The sequence below is a fragment of the Sabethes cyaneus genome, chromosome 2 (genome assembly GCF_943734655.1).
Source record: "Sabethes cyaneus chromosome 2, idSabCyanKW18_F2, whole genome shotgun sequence".
Classification (NCBI taxonomy): domain Eukaryota; kingdom Metazoa; phylum Arthropoda; class Insecta; order Diptera; family Culicidae; genus Sabethes; species Sabethes cyaneus.
In genome coordinates, this window is record NC_071354.1 from 83,136,018 (window position 1) to 83,153,405 (window position 17,388).

At 39.9% G+C, this 17,388-nt stretch overlaps 1 protein-coding gene across 14 annotated transcripts in view; it reads left to right on the forward strand.

Moving 5' to 3' along the window:
* Positions 1–480: 480 nt before the first annotated feature.
* The window catches only part of LOC128738154 (rab11 family-interacting protein 4B), a 222,558-nt gene continuing 205,650 nt past the window's right edge, over positions 481–17,388 (forward strand). For 2 of the 14 annotated variants that reach the window (XM_053833052.1, XM_053833065.1), the window contains exons 1-2: positions 481–780; positions 2,691–3,388. The gene's annotated coding sequence lies outside the window, so the exon portion shown is untranslated. Of the gene's footprint in view, positions 781–848; positions 1,036–2,663; positions 3,389–17,388 lie in introns of those variants that run through there. The other 12 variants (XM_053833053.1, XM_053833056.1, XM_053833063.1 and 9 more) reach the window with 12 other exon arrangements.

Below are 17,388 nucleotides of genomic sequence, written 5' to 3' on the forward strand. Positions count from 1 at the left end.
TTTGCTATACACAATCAAAATAGCTGGGAATAGGCGAATCAACAGGTTCCGAGAGGTGGTTCGCCTTATTGTTTCGAATAAAGTACGCGCATGAGCTTTTTATGCCATAAAGAGAGCAAGAGAGTATCAAACTGAGCGCAGTTTATGTTTATGCTAGGGGTCTTACAACGCAAGTGCATAACAGCAGGCTGCACTGAGCTGAGCGATGCAACTGCAAGTGCAGTGGCAGCTGACGGATGGACGGGCCGGATGCAGGTAGGCCGCATGCACGATCGCCAGCAAATACTCACTCACATGCTCCGCTCTTTTGCGGGTGGCTGAAAGCTCCTCCTCTCACGAAAGCTCCGACGAAGTGCATGAGATTGTGTGGTGCTGGTGGCCTGGCCTGGCTGGCTGGCGGCATTCAGCTGGGCCAGGCAGTGATCGTCGTCGTTTCTCTCAGTCAGTATTAATTCATACTTCGTCGAGCATATACTGTTTGCGGTGTTTGTTTCGTGTCGGGCTGTGTGTTGAATCTCCGCTCCATTGTGGCATCGTCGAGCAGTATTTTTATCTTTTCCGCTTCTGTTTAGTGCTTTTCCGTTGTTTATAGTATAGTTATTCGATCGCAGTTTTTTAGTATACGAGACATTTTCGTTGTGTCGTGTCACAATAAATCTAGCGGATAATCGTGCACCGTGTTCGTTTTGTTATAGAAATTGTGTACTTATACAACGTTATTCGCCACTGGTGATAGGCATTTGTTTCCTCTCTAGAGCGGTACGTGGTTCAGGTGTTTGTGTAAGTGTATTGCTTCGTGCATCAGCAAAAAATAAAAAACCTCCTACACTGGATATATTCAAAACGAAACAACTGTCGTGTGACAGCATTGCCTTGCTGGAAGTGCATCTTACTTATTTTTGCCAGAAAAATAATAAAAGTTACTTTGTGGCTTGGTGAAGGTACACTACGTGTATGGCCGATTCGGAAGACGGAAAGAAGCAGCAATAAGTGATGCTAAAGATGAAGACGTAAAAGTGAGCGAATAACGGAACGGTGCGATCGTTTCCCCCGGTGGAGAACTGCACAGTTTCCCCGCCAACCTGCCCGCCTGTTGGTTCCCTTGCGAGCACATAATGATGACGGCGGATTGGGAAACACGAAACGAAACCTACTTTTGCACGACCAGCGGAACTGAGATCTTTGCTCCGAACCGAAGTGCTGGGGCTGGCCGAAGATATGACGGTTTCAGTGGTTAATAGATATGCGATTCGTATGGGGCAATCCGGCCGCGCGGCAATTGGACCAACTGTCTGGACTACTTCTGTAGTTCGTCTATTAGCCTGTGTAACTGTCTCGAGTTACGGAATTGCTAACGCTCGTAATGTGATGAATAGTGATACCTGGCTATTTTTCCATTACTGAAATGCATATGGAAAACAATAACGATTATGGCTTCCGAGTTATTACTATAAAATAAGCACTTAAATTCAGGCGTTGAAATTTGCATACGTTTAATTTGTTTTAGATTTTTTCCTAAGATTCCTATGCATTAATCCTAATGCATGGAAATGTACCAACAACTCTACGTGATTCACTTGAAGATCCATCGTACATTCAGTGGATTAGGTACAACCACTGTGCACACAGCGCTCCTGCATTACAGGTGTGTCGATTGAGATGTGTGCAAGGTTTATTTTTCCTCCTGCCCCCTGCCTGTGCTTGGTAGATGTGTGGCGGATTTGATCTTGAACACGGCATATTCTGAGTGTGTATAAGTTATCCGAAGCTGTGCTGCGCTTTGTGTTTGTTGACCTTTATTTACTTTTGCGCTTGTTTGGAAGTTATCCATCTCGAAGAATGCTTTCGAATGCCTAGTTAACTTTAGCGGATTGTGAGCGATTATTGCAAAGAGGGGCAGGGAAAATAAATCAGTACAATGCAGATTGAGATTAGATTAGCCTGGGATTCGTGAAGATAAGCTGTGTTATCCTATGATCGATGAATATTTGAATTATAAAATTAATGTCGGAAAAGGGTCGATTGTTTTTGGGACCAGAACATAAACAATCTATGAAACTATGTTATGTTTCTTACTTGTAGATACAATGAATTTTATCTTTGGTACACAAACAAATATTGTTTCTAATTAGGTATATGATACAAAGAACTATACCAATTTACACTAGGTAGTTGCTGTATGACCTCTAAATAGTGAAATTTGCTTTTAATGGCCCATGTTTGCTTAATTCAAGTCGATTGTGATGTCAATATGTGTACCTCTCGTGTTACTTTTATGTATACTTTTTAACGACCTGTTCATACTTCACTTTTTGTTTTTAACTACCTATTTGTGTCGTTATAGATTGAAAACTTTTCTCAATCAACAGGGACATTCATGCGATTACTCCAAATAGGTATGAAAGCTTACCTACTTTTGTTTCTAGGTACATACCTATATAAATTTATAGGTAGGTACCAATCGAAGATGGAACGAACGGTTGCATCTACTCAATCTCACAATCTAGATCAGAGAAACCCATGAAAATATATGTCATAAAGTGCATGGCGCAAATCGACAAGAGTTTCCAATGATATAATTTCAATGTCGTTAATGCCAACAATAGGTTTCGTATTATGTTGTTCCTTACTGCGTAGTGAAATTGGTTTGCATTATTTTACAGATTGTTTTGAATTTAAATTAATTCTAGCCGTCCTCCTTATGTGATTTATTTAATTTAAAATCGAACTTATGCTCTACCACGCGTGTGAATTTATCAAAGGAAAAACCGTGCAGTAAATGGCTGTGAAATTAATAACAACCCACTCACGTGAAGAAAAGTTGAAAAACAGTGCGGTACACCTTTAGGCCAAGCCATTGCATAAAGGGTTCATCCCCAGCCAGAAGCATTAGCCCATTGGCCATTACAGTATCTCTGTGTGAGGAAGCCGTGCGCGTTTCCGTCCGAAGAAGAAGTTCAACACTCACACAAGTCTCTTCGACAGAAGTAAGTGGCATTTTGCAGCAGTTGGAAGCTTTGCTAAACTTCAAGACAAGACCATAATCGTGTAAAACCGACGTGTCGGCAAGGTTTACCCATCCGCAGACCTACACAATCCGCCGCATACATACGGAGTGCTAACGAGACCCACTACTGCTGCAGTAAATAATATCTACAACTACAAACGCACATCATCAGCTTTGCCAGCGACCGACCGATCAGTGTGATTGACTTGGAAGCAACCGACCGGGGTAAAAAGTTGAAAATCAACTTTTTGTGCCTGCTGCTGGAGAGACCCGCAAGTTAGGCGCACCACAACTTACAGGAAAAAAGAGGGTGCAGAAAAGACCTGGCTCGGCCATTTCTTATTCGAAATTCCTTTACGTACACCGTTAACGCAGACCAAGGTGAGTGCTTTAGTTTGTCTTTGCATTGCAAACGCAGAATGAGTTTTGTTTTTATTGTTATTGTCATTACGACTGTTACCATTGGTTCGAGGGTGAACATAAATTGTGCTAGGGTCACAATTTTACCTCTCACTACGTTTAGCATGAGTATCATTAAGCTTGTGGCGGAAATGAACCTTTCGGAAAAGTTACCTGCAAGTTTCACTATATGTTTCTGACATTTCTGTTACGTTCAATGATATACAATACAAATAATAATATATTTCAAGCACCATAAAACTAAGCATAAGATTTACTACTATTGTTCTTTTTTATATTAATCTAACCATCTACAACAAATAGTTGTCAGTAGTGAACAATCCACTACTGCAATTTGCAACTTGCTCTTATGAATATCAATAGCTGACGTAAATGACGTAAATTATAAATTTTGTATGTACTCAAAGTGTAAGTTAAGTTTTGCACTTTTCTTGAGAAGTTTATACTTGGATGAAATGGTTAGCTGACCATCGGATTTTCACAGAACATTATTGTTTCTTACAACTGTGCTAAACCTTTAGTTAGTAATGGCAATCTTTTCAAAGTCCCAAAAATTTATTGCCAAATAACCGTTGGAAATATGGTAATTTTTCCATTTCCAGTACCCAGCAGCTTGTGAAAACTACCATACATTTTGACAGGTCATAACATTTTCTTCTGTATTCTTTACATACCAGTCTATTATCGTAGTAGAACTAAACGAAATTCTTTTCTGCAACGATAACGACATTTAGACATAGACGAAAATTTTATCTTCAAACTACGCCGTATCGTGTCAGTTTGAACTTTGAATGCAATTTTCTCTTGCATAATCTTAGATTGACTACTTGTGCATAATGTAGCATTGAGAGTAGCTCAAGCATTCGCCTTTCTTGACTAAGGAGGGGTTCAGACTTCTATCAGAACGTGCTCCTTACCCGAGAAATGCACATTTTGTGTTTTAGTTGCCTGGAGAATTCTCATGTTTGGTAACAAATTGTGTTTCATTTGTATGAGAGCCGGTTTAATCATTTATCGGGTGTGACGTGTGACTAAAGGCAGCAACATGGGACTTCTAGTGTTTGTGTTGTTTTTCGACGATATCGCCCCGCTGCTTGGAGTTGAATGCAAGCTAATGTACGCTGATGATTTGAAATTGTATTCACCAGTTCGTTCTGTAGATGATTGTATGCAGGTTCAGAGGCTTTTGGATATGTTCGTTGACTGGTGCCGGAAAAACTGGCTGGCCATCAGCATCTCGAAGTGCCAAGTAATGACTTTCCATCGTATCGCTAGTCCAATCTTCTTCAACTACCAAATAAATGAACAGGTTATTTCGAGAGTCGACCAAGTCAAGGACTTCGGAGTACTGCTTCATGTCAAGCTGACTTTCAATTTACATCGCATCACTGCAATATCGAGAGCTTCCCGACAGCTTGGCTTCATCGCTAAGATTGCTCGTGATTTCAGTGATCCTGACTGTCTAAAGGTGCTATACTGTTCCCTGGTACGTCCACTGATCGAAAATGCGTGCATAGTTTGGTGTCCTTATCAGCTGACATGGAATCTGCGCATGGAACGGGTGCAAAAACATTTTGTCCGGCTTGCGCTACGAGACTTACCCTGGCATGATCCATCAAATCTACTACCGTATCCCGAGCGTTGTCGTCTTCTGGGTCTTCAAGCACTCGAGCGGCATAGGAAGGTTCACCAAGTTGTATGTGTAGCAAAGATCCTAAATGGCGAGATCGACTCACCAACAATTCTATCTGCTTTGATCTTCCGTGCGTCGCAACGGTCCCTCCGATCAACCGGACTACTGCAGCCGACTTTTCATCGAACAAGTTTTGGATTGCAACGAACCAATAACTGCCTGCATTCGAACTTTCTCTGCAGTTGAAACTCTATTTGAGTTCGGCGAACCTTCACATATGTTTGCACAGAAATGATCTAATAGTATTTTTTTATAACCATGACTAATATTCAATAAGACAACTGTGTCAGTTGAATTACACAATCAAATAGACGCGCAAACTACTGAACCGACTAACATAAAAATTTTCCCCGGTTTCAAAAACCCTTGTATACAAATTTTCACGCCGGTCGGTTCAGTAGTTGGGGAGTCTATAGCTATTAGTTGGGGGGCGGTCATTGAAGCAACGTTTATTAAAGTATGTGTAAAGTAAAGTAACCCAAGCGGAGGGACCGCTGATCGAACCAAGCTCTAATGGGAGCCAATTATAACCGGATTAAACCCAACTTCTCCTGTCAGTTCGTGTGGATCGCAGATATTGGTAAACCTTTGAACCGCAGCGGACTGAATAAAAAGGAGACTCTTCAGCCCCTTAATAAGCGTGCGACGTATTTCAACGTATTTAGTGGATATGGACGATTAATGTACACTAGAGTCAGAAGCAAGCTGTAGTCATTGTAAAACTAGTTATCTTAAATTTTTTTATTTTTGTGTCCATGTCCGCCGGTCCGGCAGAACAAAAGGATGAAGTCAGAGATCTCCACTGTTGACGGTTAGCCGCCATAGCTTTTAGCTGTCGCCAAGACAGGTCCTTGTCTACAGCCTGGATGTCTTTAGCTAAGCTGCGTCGCCATGAGCCTCTGGGTCTGCCTTTTCTACGCTGTCTTTGTGGATTCCAGTCGAGTACTTCTCTGCAGATTTCGTTCGCTCCTTTCCTCAATGACCGATCCACTTCCACCTACGTTCACGAATTTCTTTTGCTATCGTAGAAGTGTACAACGCGCTCCCGAAATGCTTCTTGTTTCAATGTCATTAGCCAAACAAGGCAAGCATAAACAAAACAAAAAATATTGACAAAAAGAGAGAGAGAGAGAGAGAGCTAACACATACAGACTCTTATTTCTCTCTGAGCTCGTTTGTTGTTGAGTATAGGGGCCTCAAAAATTTTTTTCCAAAATTTTAGTTGTCACCCGTTAGTTGAAGTAACTATGAGAATGGGGTCCAAAATTAGAAAAAATCGCTGAGAGCAGGAATAATAATAAATAATAATAATGATTCTTCTGGTTGGTAAAAGTTTCTCCGACACCGGACTACAAATACTTCCAAAAGTTCCTGTAATTGTCGGCAGTTTTACAATAAGGCAACGGCGTTAAATATTGTATAAATAGTATTGGTCTCATATTACTGCCTTAAGGAAGCTCAGAATATATTTGTAAACTGAAAAGAATGGCAGGAAATAAGTTTTTCACGCAGAATTATATTCATTGTCCGTGCTTGGATCAGAAAAGAAATGTGAGATGATCGCCAATCGTTATTTTGTCGAATGCTGATATTGTTTGTATGTGACATGACATACCAGAACCCAGAAACTTATGAATATTTTTTTTGACCAAGCCTCGTGATTTTAGTCATGACCTTGAAATGCGGTCAGGCATATATTAATGTTTTTTTGAAACGATGGTTCTACAATTGATGAAGGGGCGGTAAGGGAAAGTAATGAAGGATTTTTTTTGGGAATGGAGGGGAAATAGTGGAAAGGAAGGGGGGGAAGACGAACAGCGTTCACACGGAGTACCTTGTAAGTCGCAAGGGCCTGCATAGTGTCGTCGTCCCGCCAGTAAACACAAAGTTAGATTAAACTTCTCGGTCGGTGGTTTCTATAGTAGGTGTAGGAAGAGGCACAATTTGTGTCTAAAAATAGCCCAACCCATGTCGCTACATTCATAATGGGGGTTGTGCAGTCTCCTTTTGTCCAGCGCCTCTGGTTCATAGGTACACGGGTACCAGCGAGCCACATGCCCTGGCGGGTGTTGTAGGTTCGAATCCGGTTATAATCTCAGATTATAGCGTGCTTCGTCCCACGCACCTTCCAGCATTGGACAAAAGGTAGAAGTCACAACGCCAACTTGTTAGCTACCTATGCAGCTACCTACCCCCCCCCCCCCCACCCCCCTTTCCACTCCTTTCCCTCCATTCAAAAAAAAAACCTTCATTACTTTCCCTTACCGTCCCTTCATCAACTGTAGAACCATCGTTTCAAAAGAATTTTAATGAATAATGTTTATTATATTGAAAATACATAACCTTGTACACTGAAGTCGCTTTTTACGCGACTATTTTTACGCGGTTTTCGGAATTTACGCGGTTCTCGGAATTTACGCGGTTTTCGGAATTTACGCGGTTTGCGGAATTTACGCGGATGTGCTCAAAACGTCTATTTTTTCGCGTAGTGTTGAAATCCACAGTTTTTTTTACGCGAAATTTTGGTTTTTTACGCGAATTTTGGAATTTGCGCGTTTTTTTACGCGGTTTTCGGAATAATAACTCTATCGAATGAAGTGTCAAAATAGCAAAACCTTGTATGTATGTATGTATGAGGGTAGCCACCATCACTTCAAGGGTTTCCCATTGTATGCAAGTAGAATTACTGCGGAATCGAATTTATCTACCCACTAACTTTCGTGTCAATGCTGTTCGTGAAGGACCAAAAGGGGTTGGGTGGATCTATAAGCAATGTCGCTTATATGATAATACGGGAATATAAGAAACTCCTTCCAACATAGACCTCCGGTTTGTAGATACATAACTTCGCCGTGCAAACTTATCTTGCGTAATGATTTGTGTGCTGGAAGGGCGCGTTAAAATCCTCTCCGACCTTATATAACTTGGGCTGGTTACCACATCCCTCATCCAGTCTTCGTTTCATTCGATACCCTGATGCTCCCTCCCCTTTACTATAAGGATGGTATATGGCAATATAATGAAAATGTGGTACATATGTGAATGTACAATATATGGAGATTAAGAATTAAACTCCTATGCCCTACCTAACAATTCCGTGAAACAGAGTTTTGGCCAAAAACCAGACCGATGTCCATGTCCCGTCGTTAGCCGTCAGTCATAAAATACCAAAGCCTTGGGCCTAAACGTCTTTCTAAGACTAACCCGTTCCCCAAGTAGCACTTGTAACTAATCATAAAAATAAAAAAATACAAAAAGGTTGCACAGCAGTTACATTTAGGATACTTGTAACGAGTTAGGTTACATAAAATTAAAAATAGTTACTTTTTAGTTTTCTAGTGACAAAAATCTCAAAATGTTACCAGGTAGTTACCAAATGACCAAATTGAAACCTTTTTTTCGAACTGTCAACAACTTGGTCGTCGCAAAACAGTCACCTTTCAGTTACGAGTTACCAAATAGTTATCAAGTGACACAAATGAAACCTTTTTCCAAACTGTCATCAACTTGCTGGTCGCAAAACAGTTAATTTTCCGTTACGAGCAGTTACGAAGTCAAAAAAAGTCGGCTAGTAACATTTTCGCAACAATTTGTTCACTGTTCCTTGTAAACACAACGGATTAAGGAAAAACTAGACCTGAAGAATATTGCTAATGGTAAAGATAAACAATTGGTACACGGGTTGTGAAATGCTCTTGTAAATGCGTTTATTTACTTAATTGATGGTACTTGGAATCTTCTCCGCCCAGACATTGGTATTAAGTAAACAAATGATGATTATTCTCAAACGTCAAAACGATCAAGTTACATCGAAACGAAACCGGCAATGAAAATAGGTTACAGTGTAACTTAGAAATGACGACATAAGAAATAAGTGACTACAACAGATTTAATATTGGTTACCGTATAACCGATACCGTAACCAGGTCGAAGACTAAGGTTACGTACAACTAGAATGTAACTGAAATGTAACCTTCTATGATTAACACTGGTGGTAACTGTTTTATTCAAACTGAAACTATTCTTTGATATTAAATTAACACTTTCTTTTCACAACAATCACTAAAAAATACCTTTTCCCGATATCAACAATGTGAACAATGAACAATGGCTGCTTAAAATCATTTCATGCCATATGCCGAAAACGATACAAAACTTCAAGGACGATGGTGTAGTAGTTAGAACCAAAGGCAAAATGGCTATGAATTTTACTGTGATAGAAGTGATAGCGAAAACAACTTGATTTTTAATGGTTTCTAGGTGAATGCTCCACTAATTCATTATTGCTAAGAATAAATTTAAAAAATCAAAAAATTAATATTTAAATTTTTATATTTGATTTACAAAACATCAATTTTTCAAAGAAGTAAGTAACGAAAAGCTATATTAAATAAGAGCGCGTGAATTTTTCAAAGCTAGAATCATGCATTTCACCATAAATTTGAAACTGCATTAAAATTTGTGTTGAAATAATAATTTATACACTCTTCTATATTCAACAGTTAAATTTACTGCTTGACGTTGACAGCCATAGATTGAAATAATAAACCTGCTACATTTTCGCTATGCAATAAAAGTTACAAGATAACTAATTTGCCACCAATTGAAAGTCAATTTACAGTTTATGTGTAACTTCAATAGTAACCATTTTGTAACTATACATGTTACATATTGGTTATTGAGTAACTGTTAATGCAACCAGATTTAGTTACATAAGTTGCGCTATTTCGGTTACACAACTGTTATATTTTAGGTTACTGTAACCGAAGTTTTACATTTAAATTTGTCGCATATCAGCCGCTGCGACTCAATTGTGACAACGTGTGCTACTTGGGTCGTTATCGACATACTTCACATGTAGCCCTCCAAACTGCTCAGCGGGAAGGGAAGGGAAGGGTAATGGTGCTAAAACGGATAGAAACGGTTGTGCGTCACGGCTATTCCTCAATACAATAAGTGTTTCCGTCGCAAACAGAAACCGATGGAAATCAACCAACAATTAGGATAATATCACGATGAATAATGCTACCAGAAACACAATGATCGAGTTTATATTCGGGTCACACCTCAGGAGAAAAATAAACGAACAGGACTGAAACTCCTTTCGAGCTCGCAAACGAAATTTACAATCAAGGTGAAGATAAAATTAGAGGACGGTGACGCTGTTGGTAAAACTCTAGATTATGTATACAATTTACAGGTTTATTTACCCTCTCCCGACAATTTTGGCTTAAATCTAGGTTACTTGCTTATCTAAGGCTGGTGGAACGACCTTCTCCTCTCAACACCGACGACGGTTTTTCCACACACGGCAATTTTGATGTTAATGTGGTCAAAGTGGCCTCGGCTACCGTAGCTTGATGGTACGGGGTATTGTTCTCGTCCCGCAATGAGTGTATCAACAGCTACGTTACACAACGCAAGGGTGTTCGAATTGCAGATATGTTGAATTAGCCGCAGGGAGGCTTTTGCGGCGGGTACGGTCAGCAGTAGACACCGGATGGTATTGCGACTCGGCCTGTACCAAACGATCCAACGGCCAAGAACACCGATTCACTCGCTCTGCGCCGAATGCTGACGGGCACGCAGGCTCACTGGGTACAGTTGCTAGCGCTGATGTTCTGCGCCTGTGAAATAGTCCAAGAATAAAAGGTCCCTCGAGGACCTTTTCGAGGGATATTAGCCTTTTTCACACACCAGCCTTAGTTTTTCCTACACCAGCCTTAGTTTACTTTTGCACATTTTATAATTTGCTTAAAACTATTTTTACCTTTTTTCTTCCTTGTATATCGGCACTATTACTTTTATAATTCTTTTTATCCACGTTTGTTTCTTCGTTACGTGTTTGTAAATTGTTCGCTTTTAGCTCTTTCTGTGTTTTTATAGCTTACCACTAGAATAAACAATAGATTTTACAATAGACTTTTTACTTTCCACAATACACTTTTTTTTTAACCACTTGATAATTACCTAGTTTAGTCCTTTTAACTTTACACAACACACGACAAAATCTTCCTTTTTATCTCACCGACAATAATCAAATCGATATAAATATATTTTTAAAATAGTAACGGACAAAACGATTCTCGCGCACTATTGTCGTTTACTTTTCCAAACATCAAATGATATGTTCATCGAGCCTGAACCCTTTTATAAGTTCGGTCAGTTAAAAATTGAATCTTTAAAAGTTTTTCAATTTTTAACAATCTTTTGTCCTGGCAACCATTATTTACTGTATAATACCCTATGGCTCTGAATACCTTGGTTGTGTTTCTCATGGTATCTGTGGGCAACCCTGTGGGGGGGGACCCCTCCGTCTATCGGGGACGTGGAGGGTTATCCCACTTACAGAGGAATCTTCTGGTTGTATTTGAAAAGGCCTTCCCGAGTGAGTTACCGCTCCGTCCCAGACGAGAGACGCCAGACGTGGAGGGATATAACTCACCCAGTCGATCGCATCACCGTTTCTCTGGCAGATAATTGAAAGAGCTATCCGAAGTGAGCGATCCGTCCGTCCCGGTCGCACTGCGACAGACTTGGAGGGATATCGCTCACGTCGTTGACTGCTAACTCAAACCTGTTGAACTATGCCCGAGAGAGCTTTCCTAAGTGAGTGACCCGTCCGCCCCTCGCAAAGCGAGAGACTTGGAGGGTTATCACCCACTCAGTAGACAGCTTACTCAGGTTGTTTTAGATATGCCCGAACAAGCTTACCCGTGTGAGTGACCGCTCCACCCGAAGGTTTGGAGCGCTATCAATCACACAGTCGACAGCTTGCTCAGAGATGGACTTAGGAAATTTGGATTGGGAATTATGAGCAGATTGAAAAAAGCATGTTAAATTGGCAGAGTTAATTTTATAAGAAATATGTAAACGAATGTTACACACAGCCGGCTGTTAGAGTACAGGGCAATTACGAGGCTAGTGCAACGGTCCTTCTGACTCTATCTACCAGCACCGCCCATCCGAGATTCGAACATGTGATGACTCTGTCGCGTGCTCTGTCTTGTTTGTTTACATATTTTCGGCGCAGCAACTGCGAGCGATTACCTCGGCACCATAACAAAAGAAGAAAAATAAATGTTGCTTATGCAATGTTTGTTTGCGCTTTTTTGCATTCCCGTGCCTCGGTAGCCAACAATGCTCATTGTTATTTCAATGTTGTACAATCCTGTAGTACAACGGACTAGAACAATTGAACATCTCTGCAAGTGTACCTCAAGGAAGTATCTTGGGGTTTATTCTGTATAACACATATACATCCGACATCCGAGGGTGGTGTATTCTTTCAGTTTCCACAAGACACAGCAATCTTGTACGCGGGTCGAAACATACGTGACCTCACAGGCAAGCTTCAGCGAGGTCTGGAGGCTCTGACCGTATATTTTATGAGCTGAAGAACTGTGATAAATGTGGCTAAAACTCAGGTTATCCTCACACTCGAAGTCTCCAAAGCTGGTTCCGGCTGCGAACATAACAGTCCAGTTCGTCCGCTCTATCATCCAGTGGTCCCATGGTCCCAGGTTGCTTAACAAAATTATCAACAAATGTGACATACTCATTCGAACGTAACCGAATAAAAATATTGTAGCGACAGAAATAACAAAAATAAACCAGAAATTCAGTCACAAGTTAAAAAAATAAGACTAGAACATGCAAACGATGCTTCTGGCAGTGGCGAAGACTGAAGCTTGGGAGTCGAAAACTGGTTCCATGCATCACAAATTTTACGTTTTCATCGACATTTTCAAAGATTTGGTCGTAGTGTTTACACTGAAAGCGTAGTAAAAATGTTTCTGTAGGCTTAGCACTACTCATCGATTTGGAACTACGTAGTGATGAATCTCGGTTTTTTTGTCTATAAAAGTGTCGAAGGAAGAATGACGCGTTATATGTTCAATCTCTTGTGCATCAATCCACGTACAAAGATTGTTTCACAGGAGCTACTTCGTCGTCTGTGTTAGGGAAGTTGAAAAGTCCAGCAGAAAATTAGTTACGCGGTTTTTTACGCGTTTTTCGGAATTTACGCGGTTTTTTACGTGGTTTTTGGAATTTACGCGGTTTTTACGCGGTTTTCGGAGTTTACGCAGTTTTGATTTACGCGGGACGTATCCTTATGTTTCGCTGTATATGTTTTAGAGCCTTCCAAACTTAGAAAGATGCACTCTAATAATGAAATTTTTTATAAGCAAATTCAGATATTTACTAATGGAAATTTAATATCCGTAGAAATCTGCGTAAAAGAGGAAATTTGCAAGTTTTTTTGCAGTCCAAAACGGAAATTATTTTTCTTTTATCAATTTTTTTATTATTCTCAAAATGATGAAAAGATAAACACGTTCTATGTGCTGCCTTGCAACATGGCTCGACAAAACGTGAACTAAAATTTTGATTTACGTAATAGAATAAAGATTAAATAAACGCATTTACCGTAATTATCGAAATGACAATACGAGAAAAGTCGAATGACCCTTTTAGATGGATAAAATAGGGGTTTATGAAATGCTTATTGCGCGATCAAATCAGTATCCTATTCATTTTGCTGTGCTATTCGGATGCTATGCCACTATTACCATGTACCAGGCGTCTCCATTGCCCATCTGGCAAATTTCAATAAAGTTTTAAATAAATGTGATTTATGGTATATTTTCAAGTAAAAAATGTTCAGTTTGTATTGTTATTTTATCACTTTTATAGAAAGACATACACTCGCGAAAAATCGTTGATATCTATATGTTGATGCTAAATATTGTTCACAAATTTGGCCTATTTTATGGTCGTCATAATTAGTTTAGTGAGAGAACGGTTAAACAAATTTCGCTCGAATTTTAGTCTATCGAACACTGAACGTTGTCGGTCGAAAACTATGGACTTTTTCTCTCTGATCTTCTGGTCTGGCCGATATGTGGTTTCATCAAGACGGCGCTACTTGTCACACAGCATGCAAAACAATTAACCAGTCGAGAAACGTGCTTGGTGAGCAATCAATCTCTCATTCTGATCTGCAAATTAACCGACTAGATTGTGTGATTTGATACTTTTGAATTACTTTTTGGAGGTAATAATATCAAATAAACCAGCAACGATTGAAGACTTGGATGACATTATGTTGAACCGTTTTATACAAATTTGGCAAATTTTGTCTGTTTTATTAAATGAAAAACAGACGTCTACAAATCATCCTTTATAACTGAATTTTGCAATAACCGCATGCATCCACTTTGATTTATTTCGAGTCATTTATTTCGAGCACAAAAAATACGATTAATTCCGCTGTCGACTGCGCTGATTGCTGAGTGTTTGCAGAAACGGTTACTTCCGTTAAATGAGAAGCATAACATTTATTCACTGTTCTGGCGCGATTTTGCATCAGCAGATTACATTAAAGTAACAGTGAATCATTAATTTTGATAACTTTTAAGCTTACGTCAGAGAGAAGGAAAGCAAATAAAAAGATCATTCAAAATATGTCGACAAAAATTACGCTGCAGAATTTTAGCGAAGCAAACTGGGCTGTTATGTCAGCATTCGCTTTACTTTTTCCCAGTTCGAAATATTTATGGTTTTTTCCTTTTTTGACATTCTTCTAGGCTTTTCCCATAATAAAACCAAAAGCGGAAGATCAACGATCTGCAATATAGCAACGAATGCAGAACCGATAGCTGTTGCTTGGAGTAAAAGGCGATCGGAAAACATTGCATGAACACAACTTATTACACGGGACCGCTCGCGATGATCATTGGCGGAACAAGGGGGGCTAAGAAACCATTCCTAGGAAAAATTTAGTCCTTTCCTAGAAAAATCGATTCAGTTTTATAAATTAAAAAAAACAATAGTTAGATAACTTTAGGTAAGAAAAACTGCAGAGTAATTTTTATTTCCATCTCTGTTATAAGAACCCAGGTATTAATCTGCATTTAATATGTCAATGAAAAAAAAAACGGTGGAAAAATGCTGGGAGCTATAGCCCCCCTAGAAATGGCCGCTAGTCCCGCCAATGGCGATGATTCAATCTCTATAACATAAACTGCAGTCTGCGCTCTGGATGGATGACCCCGAAAGAGGAAATGCTATCCGAGCATGGAGTAGACACGCTTCTCTAGCTTCGTTTAAAACAATCCCAGACGATGGACGCGATGCAACACTAAAATGCCGTTCGCTGGGGCTGCGAAGCATCGCTGCTTATTCGAAGGAAAGATTGCACTTATGATGGATAAACAATTGGATTTTCCATCCTCTCCGAAACTCGACGAAACGGTGTAATAAACCAGTACATCTGTAGTACAGCATAAACACATGTACGAGCGCATATACGCATGTTGCGATGAAAGGAGAATAGATATTTCATAACACTTTTCGGGTCTTGAACTTTGCTATACAAGTTTCGAGATTGCAAGCTTCATCATCACAGGCAGCATCCGAGACCGAGACTGTATATATCGTTGTTACTATTAGCATTGATGCCGAAAAAGAAATTAAGAGAAAAAACAGGCAATCGTAATTATAAATTGATTTCCGTTCTCTTCAGTTTTGCTGTCTGCACGTTGCTCACGTTGAATGCTACGAAAAATTTCCTGGGATTTTACGCGCGCTGTCGAAAGCAGTGGAATTTTTATTCGGCAAAGAAGTGTGGTAACCTGCGAGGTGACCTTCTTGTTTCCACACGTACATATTCATAGAACAATTTGCGTTTCTGCGCGGGAACCAACGCCGGTCTGAAATTCCACAATGGTCTTAGCTTTTTTTGGGACCAATTTTCGTCTTCCACTGACTGAATTCACCTACCACAAGGCGACCATCATGGCACCAAAGCGGCGGCCACCGTTTTTTGGGTGGTTAATTAGATGATTATTGCTGTGTGGTGTTGGTGGTGGTCGGTCAGGTTCGGTTGGTTGCATTCATTGTTCGCCTTAGCAAGGCACGTTCTCGTCGATGGAGTTAAGCAAATTGGCTGCCTTACGAAAAGTGCAGTGAAGTTATATGCCATTGCCATTAAAATTGCAGCCGCTACAGTGTAGCGCCCAGCCTGCAACTTGTTTTTAATAATCGCCATGATCTTTCGCATGCTTTTGTCGGCTACTTTGGAGGTCCTTCTCGTGTGAAAATCTGTTTAGCAATGTTTTATAATTTTCAAATCTTAGCACTAATTATCAAATCATATCTATTCTGCAATATACTGAGCGCAAAATTTTTGAGAATCGTAACAGTCGTATCGCGCATCTTAATTTGCATAGATGACTATAAATGTCGAACTACCTTTGCCACAGAAACAATGACCAAATTCCTCGTGTTCAGTGAATTTTCCACACGCTGCTGACGGTGTTTCAGGAAAGAGCTTTAACCACTCCGTGGTGCTATGCTTCAGCTCAAATGTTCATTCGTGGATCAATGCCTTCAACTGCCGCCCGGTAATGACTGAAATAAGAGTGCGGAGTAAGTGTAGGTACGTTTTTTTCGGTATATCTCAGTAAAACTGTAAGACAAAAAAAACTTTCCCCCTCAATTCGTTTGTTATCATTCGTTCGGACACCGGTTGTTAGCGTGAATAAGCATTATACGATTGGAAAGTATCAATAACATGATTTTCCCTTTCTTTCTCGTGATTAGCTAGTAGTACACGTGTTTTAAGCCCCCGGCGTATTTCCGCATTGAATTGTATTGATTTTGATGCTTCGATCGTAACATCAATAAGGGATCTGTCATTAATGAACGATGTAGGGAAAAAATGAGGCATCTTCGCTCGGTAAATTTATTCATCCGCAGTTTAGTTTGGATGAGCGAAAAAGCAAAATTTATTCAGGCTTTTGTATGGGGTTATAGGGCGTGAAAATGGAACCAAGTCCGTTGCAAACTTTTTGCAAATTGGAAGTACGATTTAAAAGGGGGCTGAATGGCGTATTGTGAGTACAGATAAATGATTATGTCTTAGTTATTTATGTAGTTGAGCCTTTTTCGTCAAGTATTTGCTGAGTAAAGTGTGGAACATTTACAAACAGAAGCATTCATGCGTCTTCATCCGGTCAACAGTTTAAAACAAACTAACGACTGAAAAGTGGGCTTCATTTTCGGCTTTTTGCTCAGTAGATGCTCATTTGACTACAGCGTCTCAGCAAGATAGTATTGGAAAAAAGTAGTGTAAAGAGCAATTGTAGTGTTAATTATTATCTACAATATTGTTGTTATCTTTTGTATTTACGGCACTTTTGGGCTGCTACCCTGTTGGTAGTCAAAAGGGCACTCATTTTGCTACCAACGAGGTAACAGTTCC